The sequence below is a fragment of the Mastigoproctus giganteus genome, chromosome 14 (assembly GCF_048544385.1).
Source record: "Mastigoproctus giganteus isolate SK-2022 chromosome 14, ASM4854438v1, whole genome shotgun sequence".
NCBI lineage: Eukaryota > Metazoa > Arthropoda > Arachnida > Uropygi > Thelyphonidae > Mastigoproctus > Mastigoproctus giganteus.
The window spans coordinates 117894140-117921680 of record NC_143588.1 but is presented as its reverse complement, the minus strand read 5'-3'; the positions used below and the strand labels follow the sequence as shown (position 1 = coordinate 117921680).

Here is a 27541-nt window from a genome sequence, read left to right as displayed (position 1 = left end):
CAAGATAATGCCACATGGGAACATATCAATCTACCAGCTTGGTTTGGTTGCAACCCCCGCTGCTTAAAACATTGTGCCCCCATTATCTCCCCCCTCCACTTAGCCCTCATGTTATCATGCCACTTTATTGTTAAGAAACTTCCACATTTTTTTAAATGTAGAGGGTTGTATTATTTATTTTGTACATAAATATTGTTTTAATATAAAAGGTGAAATACGTAATTAATGTTTTAATTTTTTTTCTAATATGTCTGCTTATTAGGCAACAGTTTGAAGAAAAGGATCAAAAAAGGATAGGATTTGAATAAATGTCTGGAATATGTAAAAGAAAAATGTACAATAAAATATAATTGTGCAATATATTTACATAGCCTCTATAAAATAGTTTAGCATAGTCTTTTACAAAAAACTGAAAAAATATTAGGATCTATACCCAATGAAAGTGCAAGTTCTGTACTTGAGTCCTTAAGTTCTTGAAAAGAATCCCTTAATTGTCTTAGCTCCTCATAAATGTTGAGGTAAGCTTCAGCATCTTTTATATCAGTAGACTTTCATTGAAGGTTGGCGCCTCCATAGCCAGGTGGGCAAGAGCAGTAGTGCGTAGCACACACTTCTTGATTAGACCGCGGTTTGAGCCCGTGACCACCAAATACGGAGGATGCGGAAAGTCAGGGAATTACCACTGCATATCCCCGCCCTGGATAAAGGGTGAGGGTTGGCGTCAGGACGGGCATCCGGCCGTAAAAATTTCATGCCAAAACAGTGAGTGAAAAACGCTGACCTCATAATAATGGGAAAAAGGCGAGGACAAAAAAAAAGAGACTGACTGAAGGTACTCAGTGGGTTACAAAGGAAAATATTTTAGAAAACATTACAACTAAAAATATTGAAATTCTCAAGTTGGCTTTTGAGACCTCAGGCTTCTGCATGGTGTTTTGATTTTAAAATAATTTCTGTTAATGATTTTATGACATCTTTGTACTTAAATCAAACTGTTGTCAAAGCTTCATTTCTTGAAGACCATCTTTTTCGGCACAACAGTGAGATTCCATGAAGAAATGTATATCATTTTTAGGAAGTAATCCCCATCTGTTAACACTGGCATGAAAAAATTGTAGAAACACTCCAGGGTGTCAAAAAAGCAGTGACTTCAGGAACCCCTTTTACAGCATCATTCACAACGAGATTGATATTTTGAGCCGCACAATGAACCAATTTTGTGTTTTCCCTCTAGCTGCAAAATTTGTGTTTGTAGTCCGTTGTAAGCACCTGCCATAACACTTGCGCCATTGTAGGCTTGTCCGTTGCACTTGTTTAGGTCTATACCGTGTTTTTCAAAAAAATTAATATCTTTTAGTCCAGATGATGAATGGTCACGCACAGGGAAAAAAAAATCAGAAACGATTCTTTTACTTTCAGGTCAACTGGATTTCCCTTCTGATCAACCATAACTTTAACGTATCAGAAAACAATGCTTAACTGGTCAACTTTGATAATATCCGGAGTGGTATCAAGTACTATTGAAAAAAACGAAGCATCTTTGAGCTCATCCAACAATGTTTTTTTTAACACGTTCCGAAATGAGATTAATGAGCTCGTTCTGCACATCATGACTCAAGTATTTAATTTCTCCTTCAGGTTTTTCTATTAGCTCTTTCAGTACTGGATCATATGTTGCTAAAAGTCCGATCAAAGACAAAAAGTTTACTCCCACTTCACCTCCAATGTGTTCCGTGTGACCTAAATGGCAAATTTTGATGAGCAAGAAAAAGGGACATATTTATTAAATGATGAAAAAATTGCTTCCATAAAGTTTGCCTTCACTTATTAGGGACTATAGTGCATCATTAACTGTTTCCTCTTTTCCAAGAATTGGAGACAGCACCATTAGCAAGAGCACATGATGCAAGAAAGCAAGCTTATATAGCATCAGCCCAATAAAAAAAACCCCTTATTTCACCAATCCCTTCGCTCAAATGTTTGTCAAGTTCTTCTTTGAATCCATTTAAGCTAATAACTTCTACGACAGATGAAGTTTGTTGCGGCAATCAACCACCTGCTGGCTAAAGGCAAACGTCCGCACATATATCCTACAATCGTCTTTCCTCGATTTGAATTTATGCCCTCTCAGGTGAGCAAGAGGAAGAATCCCATCATCATTGAGCATGCTCAAACCATTCAACGCTTTATACACCTCAATCAGATCACCTCGTAGGTGCCTAGTCCCCAGACACTGTAATTTGCAAAACTTAAGCATTTCTTCGTAAGAGTAACCCTTTGTTCTGTTCACTAATCTTGTTGCCCTTCTCTGTACTCGTTCCAACAGCTCTACATCCTTCTTAAAGGGAGTATATGATGAGAGCCTTGTCGATCAATTCGGCCCTGGAAAGATTGTGCAAGGCTCAAGGGATAGAATTTTTTTCAGCCTAGTCTGTACTTGTTAACAGGAGAGACTGCTTCTACAGGGATGAGATACACTTAAATACAAAGCGTGCAAGAATATTTGCTGATGCTATCAAGGCAGTGTTAGATGGGTCGGAAAACTGCTAGCTTGGGGAGATACAAAGATTAATAGATTAACAGTAGCCACTGGCAGAGGTGAAAGTGATTCTTGCACTGCTTCTATTGGAATGAGCAGCAGCCTGGAAAACAAGATGCAGGATATTTCAGAGACTGCTGGGAGTCATTGTGATACAAGTAAACACATGGGTTGTGTTAGGATAGCTAAGAATAGGAACAGGTGCATGTATACTTGCGTGTACACCAATGCTGGGAGTTTGGTAAATAAATTTGATGAATTTGAGGTATTGCTCAAAACATCAAAGGCAGAAATTATTGGGATATTAGAGGCGTGGTGTCAGACAGATAAAAGGAATGCAGAACTGAAATTTGGGGAGTACAATATCTACAGAAAGGGAGGAGGGGTTATGCTGTTAAGTTTAAAATCTATAAAATCACATAAAATCTAAGGAAGTGCATCCAATTGATGTTGGTGGACAATGCAATGTTGAGTCTGTTTTGACTTAACCATTGGGAGATCAAAATTGAGAGTAGGAGTGTGCTATAGGCCTAATGACTCTGATGAGTATAATAAGAAACTGTACAGGGAAATAGAGTGGGTCAGTAAATCAGAGAGTCATAATCGATTTTAATTTCCCAGATATTGACTGGAATTTGTGTGTTGGTCAATTACACACTAGCAAGGCTTTTGTGGATTTATTGGATGATGGTTTTCTACATCAGCATCATCAATCAGATCAAGAGGGATACTCTTGATCTGATTATCAGTAGTGATTCTTCATGCATTAAGAATCTGCAGATAAAGGAACCACTAGGTGGCAGTGTACTGAAGTGGGATTTACTCAAAGAGGTAACTACCATCAGGGGTAAAGGGAAGGGTTTTTGCTTTCGTAAAGGCGACTACGATGATCTGCGACAGTATTTAAATTTTATACAGTGGGACCAACTGATGATGTTACCAACAGCAAATTCAAAATGGGAAGCATTCAAAAAATTTATCTTGGAAACCACTAGACTTTACATAGCAACTAAGAAATATTGTTCAAGGTTTAGGCCTAAATGGATGTCAGAGGAACTAATGAGACATGAGAGCTGCCGCCTACCAGAGTCCCGTTGCTAACACTACGACAGAGAAATGTATTCCTCAACTGGGCGAAAGAACACCGGCACTAGACCTTGGAGGACTGGAAACGGGTCTCATAATCTGACAAGTCATGTTTCCAATTATTTAGAGCAGACAGGAAGGTGCATATCTGGCGGAAACTGCACAAAGCTATGCAATGGTCATAGCACCAAGGAACTGTTCAGCCAGGTGGACGGTCGGTAATGGTCTGGGCTGTGCTTAACTGGTGCACGGAACCTCTGGTACAAGTAGACGTATTTCTGAACGGTCCTGGTTACTTGTCCACCCTTGCAGACCATCTGCATCCCTGAATGATCGTCGTGCACCCACAACGCAATGGACTTTCAACAGGACAATACGCATCCCCACAGAGCCGTGTTGACTAACATTAGCATCAGTGCTAATGCTAATATCATTTACATCATTGGATGCAAGAAAGCAAGTTTATATAGCGTCAGGCAAAAAAAAAAAAAAAAAAAAACTTCCCATTTCATCCACCCCTTTGCTCCAATAATTTGTCCATTTCTTCCTTGAATTTATGTAAGCTATGAACAACAACGAGAGATGGGCGCTTCATCCAGCAATCAAATACACACTGGCTAAAAGCAAATTTCTGCATATCTCTTCAACAACTCTCTTTCCTCAATTTCAGTTTATGCCCCCTCAGATTTGTAATGGATTTGCTATGGATAAAGGGGTGGCTGAGGGGGAGAAGACAGAGAGTGATAATCAATGGACACTGCTCATCGTGGACTAATGTTATTAGTGGAGTCCCTCAGGGCTCAGTGTTGGGTCCATTATTGTTTTCTGTATTTATAAATGATATTGATGATGGTATATCAAGCTTAAGGTCCAAGTTTGCAGATGATACAAAGGTTGGCAGGGTTGTCAAGGACACTACTGACACTATGCTGCTGCAACAGGATCTGGAAAGGTTGAGCAGATGGGCTGAGAGGTGGCAAATGAAGTTTAACATTGACAAATGTAAAGTACTACACATGGGAAACAGCAACCCCAGAGCAACGTATCAACTCTGTGGTACTACACTGACAGTGGTAGAGAATGAAAGGGACTTGGGGGTGGTTGTGCAGGCAGATATGAAGTTCTCTGAGCAGTGCAGACGGGCTGCAAGAGTAGCTCATGGAGTATTGTCAATGATATACAGGAATTTTTCCAGCAGGGATAAGGAGGTGATTATTCCCTTGTATAAGGCAATGGTCAGGCCACACCTAGAGTACTGTATACAGGTTTGGAGGCCTCATTTCAAGAAGGATGTAGAGCTGCTGGAACGAGTACAGAGAAGGGCAACAAGATTAGTGAATGGAACAAAGGGGTGCTCTTACGAAGAAAGGCTTAAGTTTTGCAAATTACAGTGTCTTGAGACTAGGCACCAGCGCGGTGATCCGATAGAGGTGTATAAAGCCTTGAATGGTTTGAGCATGCTCAATGCTGATGGGATTCTTCCTCTAGCTCAGAATAATCACCTGAGAGGGCATAAATTCAAATTGAGGAAAGACAGATGTAGGATAGACGTGCAGAAATTTGCCTTTAGCCAGCGGGTGGTTGGTTGGTGGAACAGACTTCCATCCCTTGTAGTGGAGGTTGATAGCCTAAATAAGTTTAAGGCTCAGCTGGACAGGTATTTTGAACGAACAGAGGGATGAAGTGGAAGTGGTTTTTTTTTTTTTTTTGGCTGATGCTGAATAAGCTTGCTTTCTTGCATCAAATGCCTCTACTAATGCTAAATAATGCTAATGCTAAACTAATCTGACCAAGAGAAACAATCCCACCAGCACTGAACCTGCTCAATCCATTCAAGGCCTTATACACCTCATTCAGATCACCTCTAAAGTGTCTAGTCTCGAGACGCTGTAATTTGCAGAACTTAAGCCTTTCTTCGTAAGAGCACCCATTTGTTCCCCTCACAAGTCTTGTCCTTATCTGTTCTCGTTATAGCAAATCTACATTCTTCCTAAAATGACGCTTCTAGACTTGTGTGCAGTACTCAAGGTGTGGCCTGACCATTGCCTTATACAAGAGGATAATCACCTCCTTATCCCTGCTAGCAAAATTCCTGTATCATTAACAAGTCCCCCATGACCTACTCTGGCAGCCTATATGCACTGCTCAGAAAACTTCAAAAATGACTGCACAATTACACCCAGGTTTCATTCTCCATTACATTGATTGTAATAACAACACATTGTTACATTTCTTTGGGTTACTGCTAACCATATGCAGTACTTTGCATTTGTCAATGATAAATTTCATTTGCCACCTGTAAGCCATTCTGCCCGACTTATCCATATCCCATGCATTTTCTTCTGTGCCACGAGTCTCATTAGTTCATCTGACATCCATTTTGGTCTAAACCTAGAAAAGTATTTCATAGTTAGACACCCAGGGTCCTGAGCTGGGTATCATCATTCTTCTCTTTCTTGTTGATTCCCTTCCCTTCTACTTCTCTCTCTCTCTCTCTCTCTCTCTCTCTCTCTCTCTCTCTCTCTCTCTCTCTCTCTCTCAGGGTAATTTTTTTGGCTGATACAGCATAAGCCCAGGCTTTCTTGCACTATATGGGTAATAATAATAATAAGTGTGTCGACATGTGTCATCGAACACTTTGATGACACATGTCTACGATGCCACCTGGCCTCAGAAACGATCCAACACATCACCATGGGGTGCAAGGTAATCACCCAGACTGAGTACACTCATAGACACGACCAGGTAGTTAGGATAATACATCAGAAGCTAGCAAGGAAATACCAGTTGATCGAAGAAAGTGTACCGTACTACAAGTACGAACCCCAGGCAGTAGTAGAGACCCCAACTCACAAGCTGTACTGGAACCGCGCCATAATAACGAATAGGACAATCCCACACAGCAGACGAGACATAATCCTTGTGGACAAGAAGGAAAAGGGTTACTGCTAAAGGTTACAACATCAAAGGCGGATATCCTAACAATATCCGCCTTTGATGTCGTTACCACCACTTCAATTCATCAGATTTATTTACTATACTCCTAGCCGAGACTAGAACATAGTTCGAAGAGCAATGCGCAGATATTACCACCATGGAATGGCCTCCCCGTTCACTGAACATGAACCCTGTGAAGCATCTTTGGGATGCTTGGAAAGTTTCATTCTAGCTTTGGATCCTCCACCCAGGAATGCCAGGGAATTTTTGACAGCACTGCAGCAAGCATGGATAGAAATACCTAGGGATGCTTTCGTGAACTAATGGATTAATGCCTCGGCGTGTGGCTGCTCTTATGTGGGAGAAATGTGCTCCTACCCGTTACTAGGTAGGTATCCAATGATTTCTGTCCACTCAGTGAAGTCCTCTTTGAAGAAGCATGAACATAATGCGAGATGATCTGATTGAGGCGTATAAATACTTGAATAGTTTTAGCATGCTCAATGCTGGTGGGATTCTTCCTCTTGCTGAGATTATTTTTCTGCTCTTATTTTTCCTTCGAAGCCCGAATATTGTTCCTTATGATTAGAGTTATAATGCCGCTTAATGTTGTATTCTTTAGCAACACTAATATTTTCCTTACAAACTAAGCATGTAATTTTACTTTTTTTTTTTTTTTTTTGGTAGTTGTTGGCGCATCGGCTTCTGTGGCCATAGCGCACCTCCCAAGGTTTTTAGCATTAGCATTAGCATTAGTAGAGGCATTTGATGCAAGAAAGCAAGCTTATGCAGCATCAGCCAAGAAAAAAAAAAAAACCCACTTCCACTTCACCCCTCTGTTCGTTCAAAATACCTGTCCAGCTGAGCCTTAAACTTATTTAGACTATAAACCTCCACCACAAGGGATGGCAGTCTGTTACACCAACCAACCACCCGCTGGCTAAAGGCAAACTTCCGCACGTCTATCCTACATCTGTCTTTCCTCAATTTGAATTTATGCCCTCTCAGGTGATTTTTCTGAGCTAGAGGAAGAATCCCATCAGCATTGAGCATGCTTAAACCATTCAAGGCTTTATACACCTCTATCAGATCACCTCGCTGGTGCCTAGTCTCCAGACACTGTAATTTGCAAAACTTAAGCCTTTCTTCGTAAGAGCACCCCTTTGTTCCATTCACTAATCTTGTTGCCCTTCTCTGTACTCGTTCCAGCAGCTCTACATCCTTCTTGAAATGAGGCCTCCAGACCTGTATACAGTACTCTAGGTGTGGCCTGACCATTGCCTTATACAATGGAATAATCACCTCCTTATCCCTGCTGGAAAAATTCCTGTATATCATTGACAATACTCCATGAGCTACTCTTGCAGCCCGTCTGCACTGCTCAGAGAACTTCATATCTGCCTGCACAATGACCCCCAAGTCCCTTTCATTCTCTACCACTGTCAGTGTGGTACCACAGAGTTGATACGTTGATCTGGGGTTGCTGTTTCCCATGTGTAGTACTTTACATTTGTCAATGTTAAACTTCATTTGCCACCTCTCAGCCCATCTGCTCAACCTTTCCAGATCCTGTTGCAGCAGCATAGTGTCAGTAGTGTCCTTGACAACCCTGCCAACCTTTGTATCATCTGCAAACTTGGACATTAAGCTTGATATACCATCATCAATATCATTTATAAATACAGAAAACAATAATGGACCCAACACTGAGCCCTGAGGGACTCCACTAATAACATTAGTCCACGATGAGCAGTGTCCATTGATTACCACTCTCTGTCTTCTCCCCCTCAACCACCCCTTTATCCATAGCAGCAATTTGCCTCCAATGCCACACTGCTCCAATTTGTGCAGCAGTCTTCCATGTGCAACAGTATCAAAAGCCTTTCTAAGATCCAAGTATATAATATCAAAGTTATTCCCTGCATCCAGTTCTTTTGTGACTGCATCATAGTATCCAATCAAGTTGGTCAGGCAAGACTTCCCCTTAACAAAACCATGCTGTGTCTGAGCTATAACCGAAGTCTTGTCTAAATGATCCTGCAGTGCTTCTTTAACCAGTGCCTCCATTAATGTTCCTGGAACAGAAGTTAAGCTCACAGGTCTATAATTACTTGTGTCAGCCTTTGATCCTCCTTTGTGAATTGGGGTCACATTTGCACATTTCCAGTCTATGGGTACATCCCCTGAGTCCAAAGAAGCTCTCATAATTATGGCTAAGGGTTTGCTTACTTCCTTTGCTGCCTCCTTTAATATAACTGGATAGATCCCATCCACCCCGGGTGCCTTTCTTGTGTTTATCTTCAACAGTTTCTCCTCACTTTACTCTCAGTTATTTCAAGATTCTGTAGCTTACTGCTAGAGTTGAATACACCTCTGGCATTCCCCTTGCTGAATAACTCCTCATGTGTGAATGTCGATGCAAAATATTCATTTAGTTTGTTAGCTACCTGAGCAGGATCATCAACAGTTGACCCATCAATATCAAGTGGACCAATCTGATTCATCCCCTTCCTTCTAGAGTTTACATAAGTGAAGAACTCTTTGCTGTTTTTCTTTGCATCCCTTGCCAAGGATTTCTCGTAATCTGCCTTCGCCTGCCTAACCTCCTTTGTAACTTGGTTGCATATCAACTTGTATCTATCATAGGCTTCTGTGTCATGTGTTAATTTGTAAGTATCCCATGCATTTTTCTTCTCTGCCATATGCCTCATTAGTTCATCTGACATCCATTTTGGCCTAAACCTTGAACAATATTTCTTAGTTGGTATGTAAAGCCTAGTAGCTTCCAAGATAAGTTCTTTGAATGCTTCCCATTTTGAATTTGCTGTTGGTAACATCATCAGTTGGTCCCACTGTATAGAATTTAAATACTGTCTCAGTCCATCGTAGTCGCCTTTACGGAAGCAATAACCCTTCCCTTTACCCCTAATGGTAGTTACCTCTTTCAGTAAATCCCACTTCAGCACACTGTGATCACTGCCACCTAGTGGTTCATTTATCTGCAGATTCTTAATGCATGAAGAATCACTGCTGATAATCAAATCAAGAGTATTACTCCCTCTAGTTGCCTCCCGAACATGCTGATGTAGAAAACAATCATCCAATAAATCCACAAAAGCCCTGCTAGTGTGTGAGTAACCAGCCCCCAAATTCCAGTCAATATCTGGGAAATTAAAATCTCCCATTATAAGACTCTCTGATTTACTGGCCCACTCTATTTCCCTGTACAGTTCCTTATTATACTCATCAGAGTCATTAGGCCTATAGCACACTCCTACTCTCAATTTTGATCTCCCAATGCTTATGTCACACCAAACTGACTCAACACTGCACTGTCCAGCGATGTCGACTGGCTTCACTTCCTTGGTTTTTATGTGTTTCTTAACTAATAGCATAACCCCTCCCCCCTTCCTATCCTGTCTATCCTTTCTGTAGACGTTGTACTCCCCAAATTGCAGTTCTGCATCCCTTATATCTGTGTGACACCACGTCTCTGATATCCCAACAATATCTGCCTTTGATGTTTTGAGCAATACCTCAAATTCATCAAATTTATTTACTAAACTCCTAGCATTGGTGTACACGCAAGTATACCTGCACCTGTTTCTATTCTTAGCTACCCTAACACAACCCATGTGTTTACTTGTACCGCAATGGCTCCCAGCAGTCTCTGAAATACCATGCATCTTGTTTTTCAGGCTTCTGCTCGTTTTTGCAGTACTTTGATCCAAGCCCGAGGCGGGATTCGAACCCGCGACCTTTGGGTTGCCAGGCAGGCACTTTACCCACCTGGCTAGCCCGGTCGGCTGTAATTTTACTGTTCACTTCCATACAAAAATAGTTCAGCTTCCACTTTTCTTGGAATTTTCTTCCCTCGTTATCAATTTTTCTTTTCCTGATTGGTGTTGAAAGCGACATTTTCTATATAAATTCTATAGTTGAAATTAAAATTATAAAATTAAAAAAGAACGATTACTTTGCAATGGCACCACAGTTCGCAGTAGGGGAGGAATCTGGTTAAGCTCTATAAAAATTAGCATTAGTAGGGTCAAATGATGCAAGAAAGCAAGCATATTAACACCAGGGGCTCCCATCTGGCGAGTACGGGATTGGCACTCCCAGGGTCCTGAGTCGGATCTCATCATTATTCTCTTTCTTGGAGATTTTCTCTCTCTCTCTCTCTCTCTCTCTCTCTCTCTCTCTCTCTCTCTCTCTTTCTCTCTCTCTCTCAGGGTAACTCAGAATTTTTTTTTTTTTTTTTTTTAGCTGATGTTGCGAAAGTCTCGGGCTTCCTTTCACCATAAGGCTAATAATACAACATAGACTAAAAAAAAAAAAACAAACAACGCCTCCCATTATTATTATTATTATTATTATTAGCCATATGGTACAAGGAAGCCTGAGGCTTATGCTGCACCAGCCAAAAAAAAAAAAAAAAATTCTGAGTTACCCCGAGAGACAGAGAGAGAAAGAGGGGGGGGGAGAAGGAAATCACCAAGAAAGAGAAGAATGATGATATCCAGCTCAGCTCAGGACCCTGGGTGTGCCAAGCCCATACTAACCAGATGTGAGCCCCTGGGATTAATTTCAGCCACCTAGCCCGCAATTACCTGAATCGAAAGTTTTCTGGTCAGTGGATAAGTAGAGGTGGACCAACTGCCTGGCCTCCACGCTCACCTGATTTAAACCCACTAGATTTCTTCTTGTGGGGACATTTAAAGTCATTGGTGTATTCGACTCAGGTAGCTGATGTGGAAACTCTCTGCAATCGAAATCTGCATTTCACCTGTCATTCCCTCCAATAGTTTATCTAATCCTTTTTAATTTCTTTAAGCTATCAACTGGCAATACCGTCAATACTGACGTCTGTATTGACGTTTCACTGTTATGACAGATTTAAATTCAGGATACCACAACACACTTTCTGTTTCATGGTGGCCATCTTACTGATACTGACTGAGGCGGTGCGTGTAGGAGTCATTCTACACATACTCACAGGGCAGCCAAGGTCATTGTTGAGGTGTCAAATAAAACTTAGTGAATTACCATACTGTTTGCTGCTACGATCACAGCAATCCATCAAATATTTCTGAAGATAATTAAAAGGGAAATGACGGAAACTTTTTTTTGGTTAACCGTGTGTTAGGGTCACATTGAAATTTCCTTTCAACAACGCTTGTGTATTGTGTCTGTAAATTGCGTGTGTTCCCTGATCGATTTCCATGCTTTACTGTACGAAAAAAAACCCGGGTTTAGGGAAAATTAAATCAGCCACAGATTGAAAAAAGCCCATAAAAGCTCATCGCGTTATCGACATGATTCGAATCCGGACCTTTTCCAACTGGTGATGTGAGGACAGTGACTTCTTACCAAGAGAGGTTTAAGTTCTGCAAATTGCAGTGGCTGAAGACCAGACACCTGCGCGTTGATCTGATTGAGGTGTATAAGGCCTTGAATGGGTTGAGCACGCTGAATTCTGATGGGATCCTTCCACTTGTTCAGATTACGAACATAAGGGGGCATAAATTTAAATTAAGAAAAGACAGATGTAGAATAGATGTGCGGAAATTTGCCTTTAGCCAGCGGGTGGTCAATTGCTGGAACAAACTTCCATCTGTCATTGTGGAAGTTGATAGGTTGAATAAATTTAAGGAGGAACTGGACAGGCATTTGGAGGGAATGGTGTGATTTTTTTTTTTTTTTTTTTTTTTGGCTGATGCTGCATAAGCTCATACACTTGCTTTCTTGCATCACATGCCACAACTACTACGACTGCGATACAACTGTGCTACTGCGCAGACTTCAGGAATACACAATAATGTACATAGTGTTTGGGGGTCAGGCGTCACCGGTGATTTTCCACAACTGCGCCTTTAGTACACTTGTGAGGATAATTTTACTCCGTAAATACCAGAAGAGTGTGGGTTTATGTAGAGTTATGTCGGGTTCTGTTGTTCTTCTGGCTTCTTGGTCGCGGGGCCCCTGTTGGTACCCCATTCAATAAAGACTGAATTAAAACGAAGTCTGCCGTTATTTTTAGTTAATGAACTTATCATATTTAAATTATTGAGACAAGAACTTTTGATTACACTCTAATTTTTAAGTTAAGTCAATTTAAGTTAATTTTAATTACAAAATTAAATTTTAATTAGCCTGGCAGATTAAATTAACGAGAGCAAAATAAATATTTCCCAAAAAGTTTAACATATACACAATAAATAATTTCATTAAAGTTAACTAGAATGGGAAAGGTTAAATCCACAAAATGTTTTTTAATTTCACGAAAACAAATAGATATCCTTTACAGTATCTCAAATGCAAGAAAAAAATAATCTATAAATATGACATTGCAGAGAAGTTAGATACTACTGTGCACAGAGTAGTAACTACTGTGTATGACACAAACCGGTGGCGCCGTTTACTGATATAAAAAATATACACATATATAAAAAAACAAATTCAATTAAAAATCACATGCTTAATAAAACTCACAGCGCCACCACGTGTACATTATCAGCTCCTACTCTGTAATCAGCTCTCTCTAAGGGAAAAATATGCATAAAAATCAACAATGCATAAAAATCAACAAAGTATGTGTATTACTACTCTGTGTAAAAACTTGTGCTTATCAGAAATGAACTGCTTATCAAAAATGGTCGCTCCGTTATGAAAAGCATTCTGTGATTAAGAATTCGTAAAGAGTACACATAGTTTCGTGTCTTCACTTTTATCTGTGTGAAATGGTATGTATTCCTATTACAGTATGGTATTATCTTATCCTTAAATTTATTAAGACCACCAAACAGAGCAAAACCAGAGAGAAATCTGTTCCAACAGTTGTTAGTCTCTGGCTGAAAAAAGCAAATTTTTGCACATCTAGCCAACGTATATCCTTTCTTAGTTTGTATCCTGGATGTATGTTGTCAGAGAAAGAGTAAGGATACCATCAGCATTTAGTTTACTTAATCCATTTAAAGCCTTAAACACTTCAATCGGTCTACTTGCAGGAGAGCTGATTGAAGGCTGCTTAATTTCTAATTTCAAAGTGCTGCAGTTTGCAGAACTTAGCACTTTCCTAACTAAGTCTGGTAATCCTGCACTTTAGTATCGTGAGTCACGGTCAGCCCATCAGTCACTGCAGTTAGGAAATGTCGTGAATCGCATTCTGACGGGCAGTTCTGACTTGACTGAGCAATGCGCAACACTGTCTGTCAGTCTGAGCTTGGAATTGTCGCGGAGCATGCGCGACACTCCGTATCTGCCGGTCAATACACTGTACAGTATTCTGACGGACAAGTTCCGACTTCACTGAGCATGCGCGACACTAACTATATCTGCTGGTCTATGCTCTGTGAATTGCACATAGCATGCGCGACACTCACTTATACACAGAGAACTACTCTGTGACACTAGCATTGTATTACGTACGCCCAGTAATTTTTTTTTGTTTTCAGAAAGAATAAAAAACAATTTTCTGACTACATAAAAGAATTTGATTAGAAAAACGAAAGTAGACAGTTACAAAACAATAAAGCGTTTAGGGCGTAAGCCTCAAGCTATGGAAAAGTCTAGACTATGTATAAGTATAGTGCGAAGGCATCAATAATTTTTTTTTTTTTGGCTGATGCTGCATAAGCTTGCTTTCTTGCATTATAATAATAATACATAGCCAAATCTGAACGAACAGAATATTAGCAAACCGGCATCATTTTAAGTTTAGCATTAGCAGAGGCATATGATGCAAGAAAGCAAGCTTATGCAACATCACCCAAAAACAACACACTTCCATTTCACCCCTCCGTTCGTTCGAAATACCTGTCCAGCTGAGCCTTAAATTTATTTAGGCTATCAACTTCCACAACAAGGGATGGAAGTCTGTTCCACCAACCAAATACACGTTGGCTAAAGGCAAATTTCCGCACATCTATCCTACATCTGTCTTTCCTCAATTTAAATTTACGCCCTCTCAGGTGATTATTCTGAGCAAGAGAAAGAATCCCATCGGCATTGAGCATGCTGAAACCATTCAAGGCTTTATACACCTCAATCAGGTCACCTCGCCGGTGCCTAGTCTCCAGACACTGTAATTTGCAAAACTTAAGCCTTTCTTCATAAGAGCAACCCTTTGTTCCATTCACTAATCTTGTTGCCCTTCTCTGTACTCGTTCCAGCAGCTCTACATCCTTCTTGAAATGAGGCCTCCAGACCTGTATACAGTACTCAAGGTGTGGCCTGACCATTGCGTTATACAAGGGAATAATCACCTCCTTATCTCTGCTAGAATAATTCCTGTATATCATTGACAATACTCCATGAGCTACTCTTGCAGCCCGTCTGCACTGCACTTCATATCTGCCTGCACAATAACCCCCAGGTCCTTTTCATTCTCAACCACTGTCAGTGTAGTACCACGGAGTTGATACGTTGCTCTGGGGTTGCTGTTTCCCATATGTAGTACTTTACATTTGTCAATGTTAAACTTCATTTGAAGTTTAACATTGACAAATGTAAGCCTCTCAGCCCATCTGCTCAACCTTTCCAGATCCTGTTGCAGCAGCTGTTTGTTTGATCGTTTGTTTGTTTGTTGTTATTTGGTTTTTAGGAATATTAGCAACTAGGGCCATATTGCTCCGGGGATACACGGTGGTCATTCCCTGACCTTTCCGCCTCCTCCATATTTGGTGGTCACGGGCTCGAACCCCGGTCTAATCAAGAAGCGTGGGCTATGCACTGCTGCTCCTGCCTACCTGGCTACGGAGCCGCTGTTGCAGCAGCAGCATAGCATCAGTAGTGTCCTTAACAACCCTGCCAACCTTTGTATCGTCTGCAAACTTGGACATTAAGCTTGATATACCATCATCAGTATCATTTATAAATACAGAAAACAATAATGACCCAACACTGAACCCTGTAGGCGCCTCCGTAGCCAGGTAGGAAGGAGCAGCAGTGTGTAGCACACGCTTCTTGATTAGACCGAGGTTCGAGCCTGTCACCACCAAATACAGAGGATGCGGAAAGGTCAGGGAATGACCACCGCATTTCCCGGAGCAATATGGCCTTAGTTGCTAATGCTCCTAAAAACCAAATAACTAACAAACAAACAAACTGAACCCTGAGGGACTCCACTAATAACATTAGTCCACAATGAGCAGTGTCCATTGATTACCACTCTCTTGTCTTCTCCCACTTAACCATCCCTTTATCCATAGCAGCAATTTGCCTCCAATGCCACACTGCTCCAATTTGTGCAGCAGTCTTCCATGTGCAACAGTATCAAAAGCCTTTCTAAGATCCAAATATATAATATCAAAGTTATTCCCTGCATCCAGTTCTTTTTTGATTGCATCATAGTATCCAATCAAATTGGTCAGGCAGGACTTTCTCTTAACAAAACCATGCTGTGTCCGAGCTATAACTGAAGTCTTGTCTAGATGATCCTGCAGTGCTTCTTTAACCAGGGCCTCAATTATTTTTCCTGGAACAGAAGTTAAACTCACAGGTCTATAATTACTTGTGTTTGCCTTTGATCCTCCTTTGTGAATTGGGGTCACATTTGCACATCACCAGTCCACGGGTACCTCCCCTGTGTCCAAGGAAGCTCTCATAATTATGGCTAATGGTTTGCTTACTTCCCTTGCTGCCTCCTTTAATATAACTGGATAGATCCCGTCCACCCCAGGTGCCTTTCTTGTGTTTATCTTCAACAATATCCCCTCCACTTTACTCTCAGTTATTACAAGATTATCTAGCTTACTGCCAGAGTTGAATACACCTCTGGCATTCCCCTTGCTGAATAACTCCTCGTGTGTGAATGTCGATGCAAAATATTCATTTATTTTGTTAGCTACCTGAGCAGGATCATCAACAGTCGAACCATCGATATCAAGTTGACCAATCTGATTCATCCCCTTCCTTCTAGAGTTTACATAAGTAAAGAACTCTTTGCTGTTTTTCTTTGCATCCTTTGCCAAAGATATCTTGTAATCTGCCTTCGCCTGCCTAACCTCCTTTGTGACTTGGTTACAGGCCAGCTTATATCTATCATAGTCTTCCATGTCACGTGTTAGTTTATATGTATCCCATGCATTTTTCTTCTGTGCCATATGTCTCATTAGTTCATCTGACATCCATTTAGACCTAAACCTTGAACAATATTTGTTAGTTGGTATGTAAAGCCTAGTAGCTTCCAAGATAAGTTATATCTCATATTGTGAATACCTTCACAACGAGTTGCCATGATATTGCACTACTTCGAATAAGTAATGCTTCACCTGAGGAGAAGACTAATGTTACTTATTCTCGGATGGATACCACCACCCAGACAGCACCGTTTCAGGGTTAAATTAATTCTTCAGTTCTGAAAACTGCAGAACTGAAGTCTTAGTGTAAGGCTGCCTAGTTTGCAAGTGCTGCAGTTAGCAGAATCCTAATAATGGTACCCCTTTGTGTACTTGACTAATCTTGTCTCTCTTCTCTGCACCTGTTCCAACATATGCACATCATTCTTAAAGTGAGGTTTCTGGACCTGTATGAAGTACTCAAGATGCAGCCTCATTACTTTGTACAACATGATAATTAATCACCTCCTTTTCTCTGCTAGCAAAATTTTTTTTTTTTTTTTTTTTTTTTATTATTGCTAGAAACTCACAGGCTGATCTAACAGCCTGGCTGCATTTCTTCACAATTTTGTGAAGGAGAAATCATATTTAACCAACCTAGTAAGCTATTTTGATAGTCATTCATGAACTGGGCTGTTTCCTTTGGTTCCAAGTCATTGATGTAGGAAATAATCTTTAAATTGTTTACTTAGATTTCAGCAAAGCATTTGACTCAGTCCTGCTTGGGAGGTCACTCTATAAGCAGTAATGAGTGGAAATTGCAGAAAAATTTCTGAGATGAATCACAGGGTGGCTTCAGAATAGGAGACAGAGGATTGTTATTAATGGTTTAATTGTTATTATCTCTGCAAATTGTACAAAACTGGACCAACGTAAGAAGTGGTGTTCCCAAGAATTGGTACCGTGAACATTGTTGTTTTTGATGTTATTAAATTACATTAAACAATACAGGGAGTGATGTCAAAATTTGCAGGTGATATCAAGATTGTTAGAGTAGCTAATAATAGGTGCCAAGCAGCGATTCTCTAGGATAACTTGTGTAGACTTCAAGGAAGGACATTAATATAATTGAATATAGATCCCATCCACCCTAGGTGCCTTTCTTATATTTAACTTCAACAGTTTCTCTTCCACTTACCTCTTAGCCCCCTTTTAGAGTTGGATAAACTTCTGGTCTCCTCTTCCCTAAAGAATTCCTCATGTATGAATGTAAATGCAAAATACTCATTCAGTTTGTAAGCAACCTGAACAGGATCATCAACAGCTGAACCATCGATTTTGATTCATCCCCTTCTAATGTTACTTCTAGTAAAGAAGCCATTGCTGGTTTGTGTTCTCTTATTTTTTTTGTATTATTTGCCCAAGATTTCTCGTAATCTGCCTTTGCTTGCTTAACATCCTTTTTGACATGATTACACAGTAGTTTATTCTACCATAGGCCATTTTGTGTCACCTGATAATTTATATGCATTCCGTGCATTTTTCTTCTCTCCCACAAGTCGCATTAGTTCATCTGACATCCATTTAGCCGTATATCTTGAAGAATATTTCTTAGTTGGTATGAAAAATCCAGTAGCATCTATGATTAATTCCTTGAATGCTTCCCATTTAGAATTTGCTGATGTTTTCCATCATCAGTTGGTCCAATTCCATCATCAATTGATCCCACTGTATAGAATTTAAAAACTATTTGTCAAAATTTGCAGGTGATATCAAGATTGTTAGAGTAGCTAATAATAGGTGCCAAGCAGTGATTGGCACTACTGTAGTGACTTTTACAAAAGCAAAAGCCCTTCCCTTTACCCTAGTTGGTAGTTACATCTCGAAGAACCTCCCATATCAATACACCGTGATCACTGCCTATAATGGTTGTTTTATCTGGCGATTCTTAATGCATGAATAATTGCTGCTGATATTCAGATCAAGAGTTTTACTCCCTCTTGTTGCCATTCTAACATACTACTGTAGATCAGTCATCCAATAAATCCACAAAAGTTTTGCTATTCTGTGAGTGACCAACTCAAGTTCCAGCCAATATCGACAAAGTTAAAATCCCTCATAATAAGTCATTCTGATTTACTGGCCCACTCTATTTCTCTGTACAGCTGTTCATTATACTTATCAGAATCATTAGGCCTATAACACACTCCTACTCTAATTTTTGCTTTCTAGTGCTTATGTCATACTAAGTTGACCCAACACTGAACTGGCCACCCATATCAACTGGATGCACTGCCTTAGATTTTATGTGCTTCTTAACTAAAGGCATAACTCTTCTATCCTCTGTCCTTTCTGTGCACATTGTACTCCCCATATTCAAATTCTGCATTCCTTATATCAGAGTGAGACCACATCTCTGTTATTAGCATTAGTATTAGTAGAGGCATTTGATGCAAGAAAGCAAGCTTATGCAGCATCAGCCAAAAAAAATAATAAAATAAAATAATAATAATAAATAAATAAATAAATAAAAAATAACCACTTCCACTTCACCCCTCTGTTCGTTCGAAATACCTGTCCAGCTGAGCCTTAAACTTATTTAGGCTATCAACTTCCATGACAAGGGATGGAAGTCTGTTCCACCAACCAACCACCTGCTGGCTAAAGGCAAATTTCCTCACATCTATCCTACATCTGTCTTTCCTCAATTTGAATTTATGCCCTCTCAGGTGATTATTCTGAGAAAGAGGAAGAATTCCATCAGCATTGAGCATGCTCAAACCATTCAAGGCTTTATACACCTCTATCAGATCACCTCGCTGGTGCCTAGTCTCCAGACACTGTAATTTGCAAAACTTAAGCCTTTCTTCGTAAGAGCACAACTTTGTTCCATTGACTAATCTTGTTTCCCTTCTCTGTACTCGTTCCAGCAGCTCTACATCCTTCTTGAAATGAGGCCTCCAGACCTGTATACAGTACTCTAGGTGTGGCCTGACCATTGCCTTATACAAGGGACAGAGGCGGATTTAATGGCGCGCGCGCCCTGGGCCCTGACTTCTGAAGGGCCCATGCAAAATCCCAACTAATTAGTTGAACATATTAGTTCAAAACTTTGTGATTATTATTATGCTATTATTAATTTTATTATACATATATTATATTCAAATTTTATTGGAAATAAAACATTAATAGTACATAATATTTTTTATTTATTTTAAAAAAATGGTTAACATGTATTTTTATTTTCCCTGTCTCTCTCTTTTTTTTTAAGGGGTCCAATATTTTCTTCTGCGCCCGGGGCCTCAACCGACCTTAATCCGCTCCTGACAAGGGAATATTCACCTCCTTATCCCTGCTAGAAAAATTCCTATATATCATTGACAATACACCATGAGCTACTCTTGCAGCCCGTCTGCACTGCTCAGAGAACTTCATATCTGCCTGCACAACCACCCCCAGGTGCATTTAATGACTTGACCAGGACTTCAAATTCATCAGATTTGTTTACGATGCTTCTGACATGGGTTTATGTGCAAGTATAGATGCACCTGTTCTTAATCTTAGTTACCTTAATGCAGCCCTTGTATTTACTTGTTTTGTGATGATTCCCTGCAGTCCTTGAAATACCGAGCAACTTGCTTTAAAGGCTGTTGTTCATTCCAACAGAAGCAGCGCAAGAGCCACTTTTACCTCTGCCTGCTGTTATTGTTAATCTATTAGTCTGTGTATCCCCTGAGCTAGCAGTTTTCCCACCCATCTTACACTGTCGTGATGCCATTGGCTAATATTCTTGCACCCTTTATATTTAACTGTATCCCATTACTGTTGAGTCACCCTTGGTAACAAGTGCAGACCACCCTGAGAAAAATTGTACCCTATGAGTCCAAGGGGCTCACATCTGGTGAGTATGGGCTTGGCATACCCAGGGTCCTGAGCTGGATGTCACCATTCTTCTCTTTCTTGGTGATTCCCTTCTACTTCTCTCTCTCTCAAGGTAATCTCAAAATTTTTTTTTAGCTGGTGCAGCATATGCCTCAGGCTTCCTTGCACTATATGGTTAATAATAATAAATAATAATAATGAGCCTTGAACAGTCTCTCTAAAGGAGGGGTCCCCAAACGTTTTGAGAAGTGGGCCACACATGAATTTTTGGAATATTTGGTGGGCCAGAGAAAATTCTAATTACTGAAAACTACATTATCTGCATAACTTTGATGTTATGCAGAGAAACAAATTATATACCTATCTATATCAATAGATTCAAAAATAAATAGATGGATATGTAATATAAAATATACCAGTTTGTTTATACCAAATTTTAATTATTACTTATTTATTGTACTAATGACAAAAATACAGCCAGTAAAATTAATTATTACTTATTATTGTACTAATCCCAAAAATACAACAGTGAGTAATACAACAAAATATTTGCAGCTCCGGCAAATGCTAAGTTTTACTTTATATTTAGTTCTTTTATTGACTTAATTGTTATACTAAATTATTTTCTATAAGTAGCTTTATAGTTCTAGCCAAGCTCCATGGTTTATTTTTGAATTTAGATAGCAATTTTTAAAGTTAATACTTAGTGTCCGTGGATTTTACATTTGTAACTTGGGGCCATTGTTATATGATATGGAATAGCATAATGTTTAACGTAAAACTAGATAGTGAAATACGTAACACTGTACTAGAAATCTCTTAGATTATAATAGTATTATCAATTAATCAGTAAAATTTGTTAATCTTATTAAAGTTCATTGTTAATTAAATTATATTTAACGGAATCATGACCCAGACTAAAGCAGCACTCACAGAATAGCCAGAGTGCTGTTGCTTGCGTGAGAACCGAAGGGGCGATTCTCCTATGTATCACAGTCCAAAACAATGCGCAAAATGTGAAATGTTTGCAGACCTGTCTAGAACAGGACATGATCTAGCTAAGGTGTGTGTGTGTGTGTGTGTGTGTGCGTGTGTGTGCGTGCGCACGCTAGGTGCAGAGACTGAAGAAATTAAGCACCAACTCAGCGTTCTGATAGGTGTCTATGAGAGTTTGAGGTGTAGGGTAAATGCCCTCGAAAAAATTAATGAGTGGCCCATCAAGCTCTCAGCTGCCCAACTCAACACCAGAGCTCACTCCTGTGCATCAGGCAACACAGCGGAAATCTGCGAGGCAGAATGTGCTGGTCCCACAGAAACTAGTTATTGTTGGTGACTATTGTCAGAGAGACTGGGAATATATTATCCAAAAAGGATAGGTGGAACAGGACCAGGTTATGTCTGACAGGGGCAAAAGTTCATGATGTTGTAGGGCAGATATCATCTTTTATGGGCACAAAATATATTGTTGTACACGTTGGCACTAATGACCTTAAGAGTAAGAGATCTGCAGATTTACTTAACAAGTACAGGTCAATGCTGGAAAAAAGTTGCGAGTTAGGGTTAAATTTGAAAGTGTCTGCATTTCTGTCCAGACACGATAGGAGAATTATAAGATGAGAACCATGTCAATAAATTCAGCACTGAAGGGATTGTGCAAAGCTGATGGGATAAAATTTTTTTCAGCGTGGTCTGTGCTTGCTAACAGGAGGACTGTTTCTACAGGGCTGGGATAAATAGAAAATAGAAATTCACTTAAATAGAAAGGGTGCAAGAATATTTGCTGATGCTATTGAGGCAGCATTAGATGGGTCGGAAAACTGCTAGATTGGGGGGATACATAGACTAAAAGATTAACGGTAGCCACAGGCAGAGGCGAAAGTGATTCTTGCACTGCTTCTATTGTAATGAGCAGCAGCCTAAAGAGAAAATTGCTAGGGACTTCAAGAGCTGCTGGGAGTCATCATGGAACAAGTAAATACATGGGCTGTGCTAGGGTAACTAAGAGTAAGAACATACTTCTAGCATCAGTGTACATATTTGCATGCACACTAATGCTAGACTTATGGTAAATAAAATTGATGAATTTGAAGTTCTGATCAAGACATCAAAGGCTGATATTGTTGGGATATCAGAGACATGGGGTCACACAGATATAAGCAGTGCAGAATTTGACTTTGGGGAGTACAATGTGTATAGAAAGGACAGACAGGGTAGGAAGGGTTAAGCTATTAGTTAAGAAACACAAAATCTAAGGAAGTGCATCCAGTACACATGGGTGGACAGTGAAATGTTGAGTCTGTTTGGTGTGACATAAACACTGGGAAATGGAAAATAAGAGTTGGAGTATGTTATAGGCTTAATGACTCTGATGAGTACAATGAACAGTTGTGCAGAGAAATAGAATGAGGCAGTAAATCAGATTGTCTTGTAATGGGGGATTTTAACCTTCCAGATATTGACTGGAACTTCTGGGTTGGTCATTTGCACGCTACAGCAACATGTTCGAGGGCAACCAGAGGGAGTAATACCCTTGATTTGATTATCAACAGTGATTATTCGTGCATTAAGAATTTGCAGATAATGGAACCACTGGGTGGCAGTGATCACAGTGTAGTGATGTGGGATTTACTTAAAGATGTAACTAACATCAGGGATAAAGGGAAGGGTTTTTGTTTTCGTAAAGGTGACTACAGTGTTCTCAGACAGTTTTGAAATTCTATACAGTGGGATCAACTGATGATGTTACAAAGGATGAATTCTAAATGGGAAGCCTTCAGGGACTTAATCTTGGAGGCTACTAGACTTTTCATACCAACTAAGAAATACTGTTCAAGGTTCAGGCTTAAATGGATGTCGGATGAATTAATGAGTCTAGTGGGTGAGAAGAAAAATGCATGGGATGCATATAAATTATCAGGTGACACAGAAGCCTACGGCAGATAAAAGCTAGTCTGTAATCAATTCACAAAGGAGGTTAGGCAGGTGAAGGCAGATTACAAGAAATCTTTGGCAAAGGACGCAAAAAAAAACAGCAAAGAGTTCTTTACTTATGAAACTCTAGAAGGAAGGGAATGAATCAGATTGGTCCACTTAACATAGATGGTTCAACTATTGATGCTCCTGTTCAAATAGCTAACAAACTAAATGAATATTTTGCATCTACATTCACACATGAGGAGTTATTCAGGGAGGGGAATGCCAGAAGTTTATCAAACCCTAACAGGGAGTTAAGTGATTTTGTAATAACAGAGAGCAATGTTGATGAGAAATTGTTGAAGTTAAACATCAAAAAGGCAGCTGGGAGAGATGTAATCTATTCATTTGTAATGAAGAAGGCAGCAAGGGAAGTAAGCAAACTCTTAGCCATAATTATGAGAGCATCATTAGAGTCAGGGGAGCTCCCCATGGACTGGAGATGTGCAAATGTATCCAAAATTCACAAAGGGGGTTCAAAGGGTGACACAAATAATTATAGACCTGGTAGTTTAACTTCTATTCCAGGGAAAATAATGGAGTCACCGGTTAAAGAGGTGATACAGGATCACCTAGACAAGACAACAGTAATAGTTCAGACACAGCATGGGTTTGTTAAGGGGAAGTCTTTTCTGACCAATTTGATTGGATACTACGATGTAGTCACAAAAGAACTGGATGTAAAAAATAATTTTGATATCGTATACTTGGATTTCAGGAAAGCTTTTGATACTGTTGCATATGGAAGACTGCTGTACAAATTGGAGTGGTATGGCATTAAGGGCAAGATACTGCAGTGAATGCTTGAGTGGGAGATGGCAGAGAGTGGTAATAAATGGACACTGTCCTACATGGATTAATGTTATTAGCAGAGTCCCCCGGGGTTCAGTGCTGGGCCCATTGTTGTTTTGTGTATTTATCAATGATATCAATGAAGGTATATCAGGCTTAATTTCCAAGTTTGCAAATGATACAAACGTTGGCAGTGTTGTTAATGACAGTAAAGACAGTATGCTACTGCAACAGGATCTAGAAAAGTTAGGCAGATGGGCTGCCTAAGAAGTGGCAACTGAAGTATAACATGGACAAATGCAAAGTACTCCATATGGGTAGCAGTAACCCAAGAGAAATGTACCAACTGTGTGGTACTACACTCAGTGAGATGGAGAATGAAAAAGACCTGGCGGTAATTGTGCTGTCAGATATGAAGTTCTCTGAGCACCAGAGCAGGTCATGGATTTTTCTGAATGATATATAGGAATTTTGCTAGCAGAGACATGGAAGTGATTATCCCTTTCTATAAGGCAGTGGTCAAGCCACACCTTGAGTGCTGTATACAGGTCTGGAGGCCTCATTTTAGGAAGGATTTAGAGTTGCTAGAACGGTACAGAGAAGGGCAACAAGATTGGTGGGAGGAACAAAGGGTTACTCTTATGAAGAAAGGCCTAAGTACTGCAAGTTGAAGCATCTGAAAACTAGGCACCTGTGAGGTGATCTGAACGAGGTGTATAAAGCCTTGAATGGTTTGAGCAGGCTCAGTGCTGACGGGATATTTCTGCTTGCTCAGATTAAGAACCTGAGGGGGCATAAATTCAAATTGAAAAAAGACAGATATAGGATAAATGTGCAGAAATTTTCCTTTAGCCAGCGGGTTGTTTGTTGGTGGAACAGACTTCCATCCCTTGTTGTGGAAGTTGATAGCCTAAATAAATTTAAGGCTCAGGTGGACAGGTATTTTGAATGAACGGAGGGGTGAAATGGGAGTGGAAGTGTCTCTAGACTATTGTTCAGAATAGGAAAGTTAAGTTAATTAATGATGAGTCATTTACAAAATTCTCTCCACCCTGTTTCAGATATTCATTTTCTACCTAATGCCTTTTCTGTAGGTACTTGCATGCACACTTCCAAATGGTCATCTGAAATTTCCTCACTGTCTTCCAAACTAGTCCAAATACGTGTAGCAATTATTATTTATTATTATCATTATTATTATTAGCCATATGGTGCAAGGAATCCTGAGGGTTATGCTGCACCAGCCCTGAGAGATAGAGAGAGAGAGAATCACCAAAAAAGAGAAGAATGATGATATCCAACTCAGGACCATGGGTGTGCCAATCCCATACTCACCAGATGTGAGCCCCTGGGCTTTCATTCACTGCCCAACTCCAAATTCACAGACCCAACTTTTCCTCTCTTTAATTTATCCTTCCCAGTTCTGTTATCTGGAATGTGAATTCTTCACAAATTTCCAAATAACTATAGTCTACAGAAATTAAAGTCTTAATGTCAACAATTATCCTATGTTTTCTCAGGCTTTGCCCCATATTTGTGTATCTTGGCATCTCCTTGTGCTATTTTTGTTTTTTTTTTCTTCCATAGAGTTTTACATGTTATTACTTCTAGGGAAGAGACTAAACTAATAATGCCACTTTTTAGGAAATGTATCAACTAGAATGGCAATTGTTCAATGTATTATAAAATTAGAGTGCAAGTTTTAGTCTTTAATCTTCAACCAACAAAACTTATTAATCTATATGTTAATAGCAATTTATTAATTTATATTTACATGAAGATCACAAATTGAAACTGCTCATCAGTTATTTTTATTTTTATAAAATATTCTAAGCCAGACAGAAACCATGTATAGTAAAATTTTTGAGCACATTAAAAATGTCCCAAAAATCTAATCTTTTTTTTTGATTATTGCAGTGAACAACAAATTAATTTTCTTAAAAAGTATTGTTAGAAAAACAAATGTAATTGCTTTTTAAATATTATTAAATTATTTAATTAAATAATTAAATATTATGTGATTTAATAATAATATTATTAAATATTATTAAACTTTTTAAATATTATCCTATAGAGATCTGTTTATTTAAATATTTGTTGTTTAATGTATTTTAAAGTATTTCATTTTATTCTGCAGGTAGCAAGTTACTTGCTGGAGAGATTTCTAAAGAAATGTGGAAATAGAAATGTAGCAGGATAAGTAGAAATTTAACACTGGGATTAATGACTTTTTGTTACTTTTCTTGCTTCATCAGGAAACATGAGACTGAAACATTTTCCTATTAGATAGTCAGTGATAAATACTTGTTCTTACTTTCACTGCTTTAAACAACCACACAAACATCGACTATGACAGAAATGTTCAGTTGCAAAGTTTGTGGTAAGACATATTCACAGGTAGGCAAGCTTACTGCACATGAAAAGAGACACACTCGTGAGAGAACTTTGCTCTGTGAGTATTGCGGAAAGGTCTTCAAGGGAACCAACAGCATTTTGTACCACATTAGAACTCACACCGGTGATAAACCTTTCTTGTGTAAAATTTGTGGTAGAACATTTACCCGGTGTGACTACCTTGTTTCACACCACAAAACACACAATCATGAGAGGCGTTTTACTTGCAAAACGTGTGGCAATACATTTGCACGGTCTTCATATCTTGAGAAGCATAGTAAACTTCATCATTTTAAAGGGAAAGATAAAGAGAAAGAGAAACATTTTAAGTGTGAAATATGCTCAAAAGCATTCTTTTCTTCTATATACCTTCAGAAACACGTGATAGCACATAGCAGTGAGAAGCCATTTGCTTGTGATATATGTGAGAAGAAATATAAATATTCACAGAGCCTTATTATACACAAACGAATTCACAGTAATGAAAAACCATATACATGTGAAACATGCGGAAAGTCATTTGCTGATGCGGGGGGTCTTAGAGTGCACTCAATAGTTCACTCGAACAAGAAACCATATACGTGTGAAGTATGTGGAAGAGCATTCTCACGTTCTAGGTGTCTTAAACTGCATTATGTTGTTCATTCACAAGTAAAACCATATATGTGTGAAATGTGTGGAAAAGAATTTTCTGCCTTGCGTTATCTGAACACACACAAAATAGTTCACAACAATGAAAAGCCATACATATGTAATACATGTGGGAAAACATTTTCAGACAATAGACTTTTAAAGAATCATATCAGGATTCACACTAATAAGAAATGTTTTGCATGTAACGTATGTGGGAAAGTATTTTCAACATGGAATGGACGTAAAA

The 27541-nt window shown here is 39.3% G+C and overlaps 1 protein-coding gene across 2 annotated transcripts in view; it reads left to right on the top strand.

The window, feature by feature from the left end:
• The window catches only part of LOC150075665 (uncharacterized), a 42466-nt gene extending 15144 nt beyond the window's left edge, over window positions 1-27322 (top strand). The window contains exons 1-2 of one of the 2 annotated variants that reach the window (XR_016547893.1): window positions 13231-13305; window positions 26405-27322. The gene's annotated coding sequence lies outside the window, so the exon portion shown is untranslated. Of the gene's footprint in view, window positions 1-13230; window positions 13306-26404 lie in introns of those variants that run through there. The other variant, XM_090388796.1, reaches the window with a different exon arrangement.
• Window positions 27323-27541: the final 219 nt, after the last annotated feature.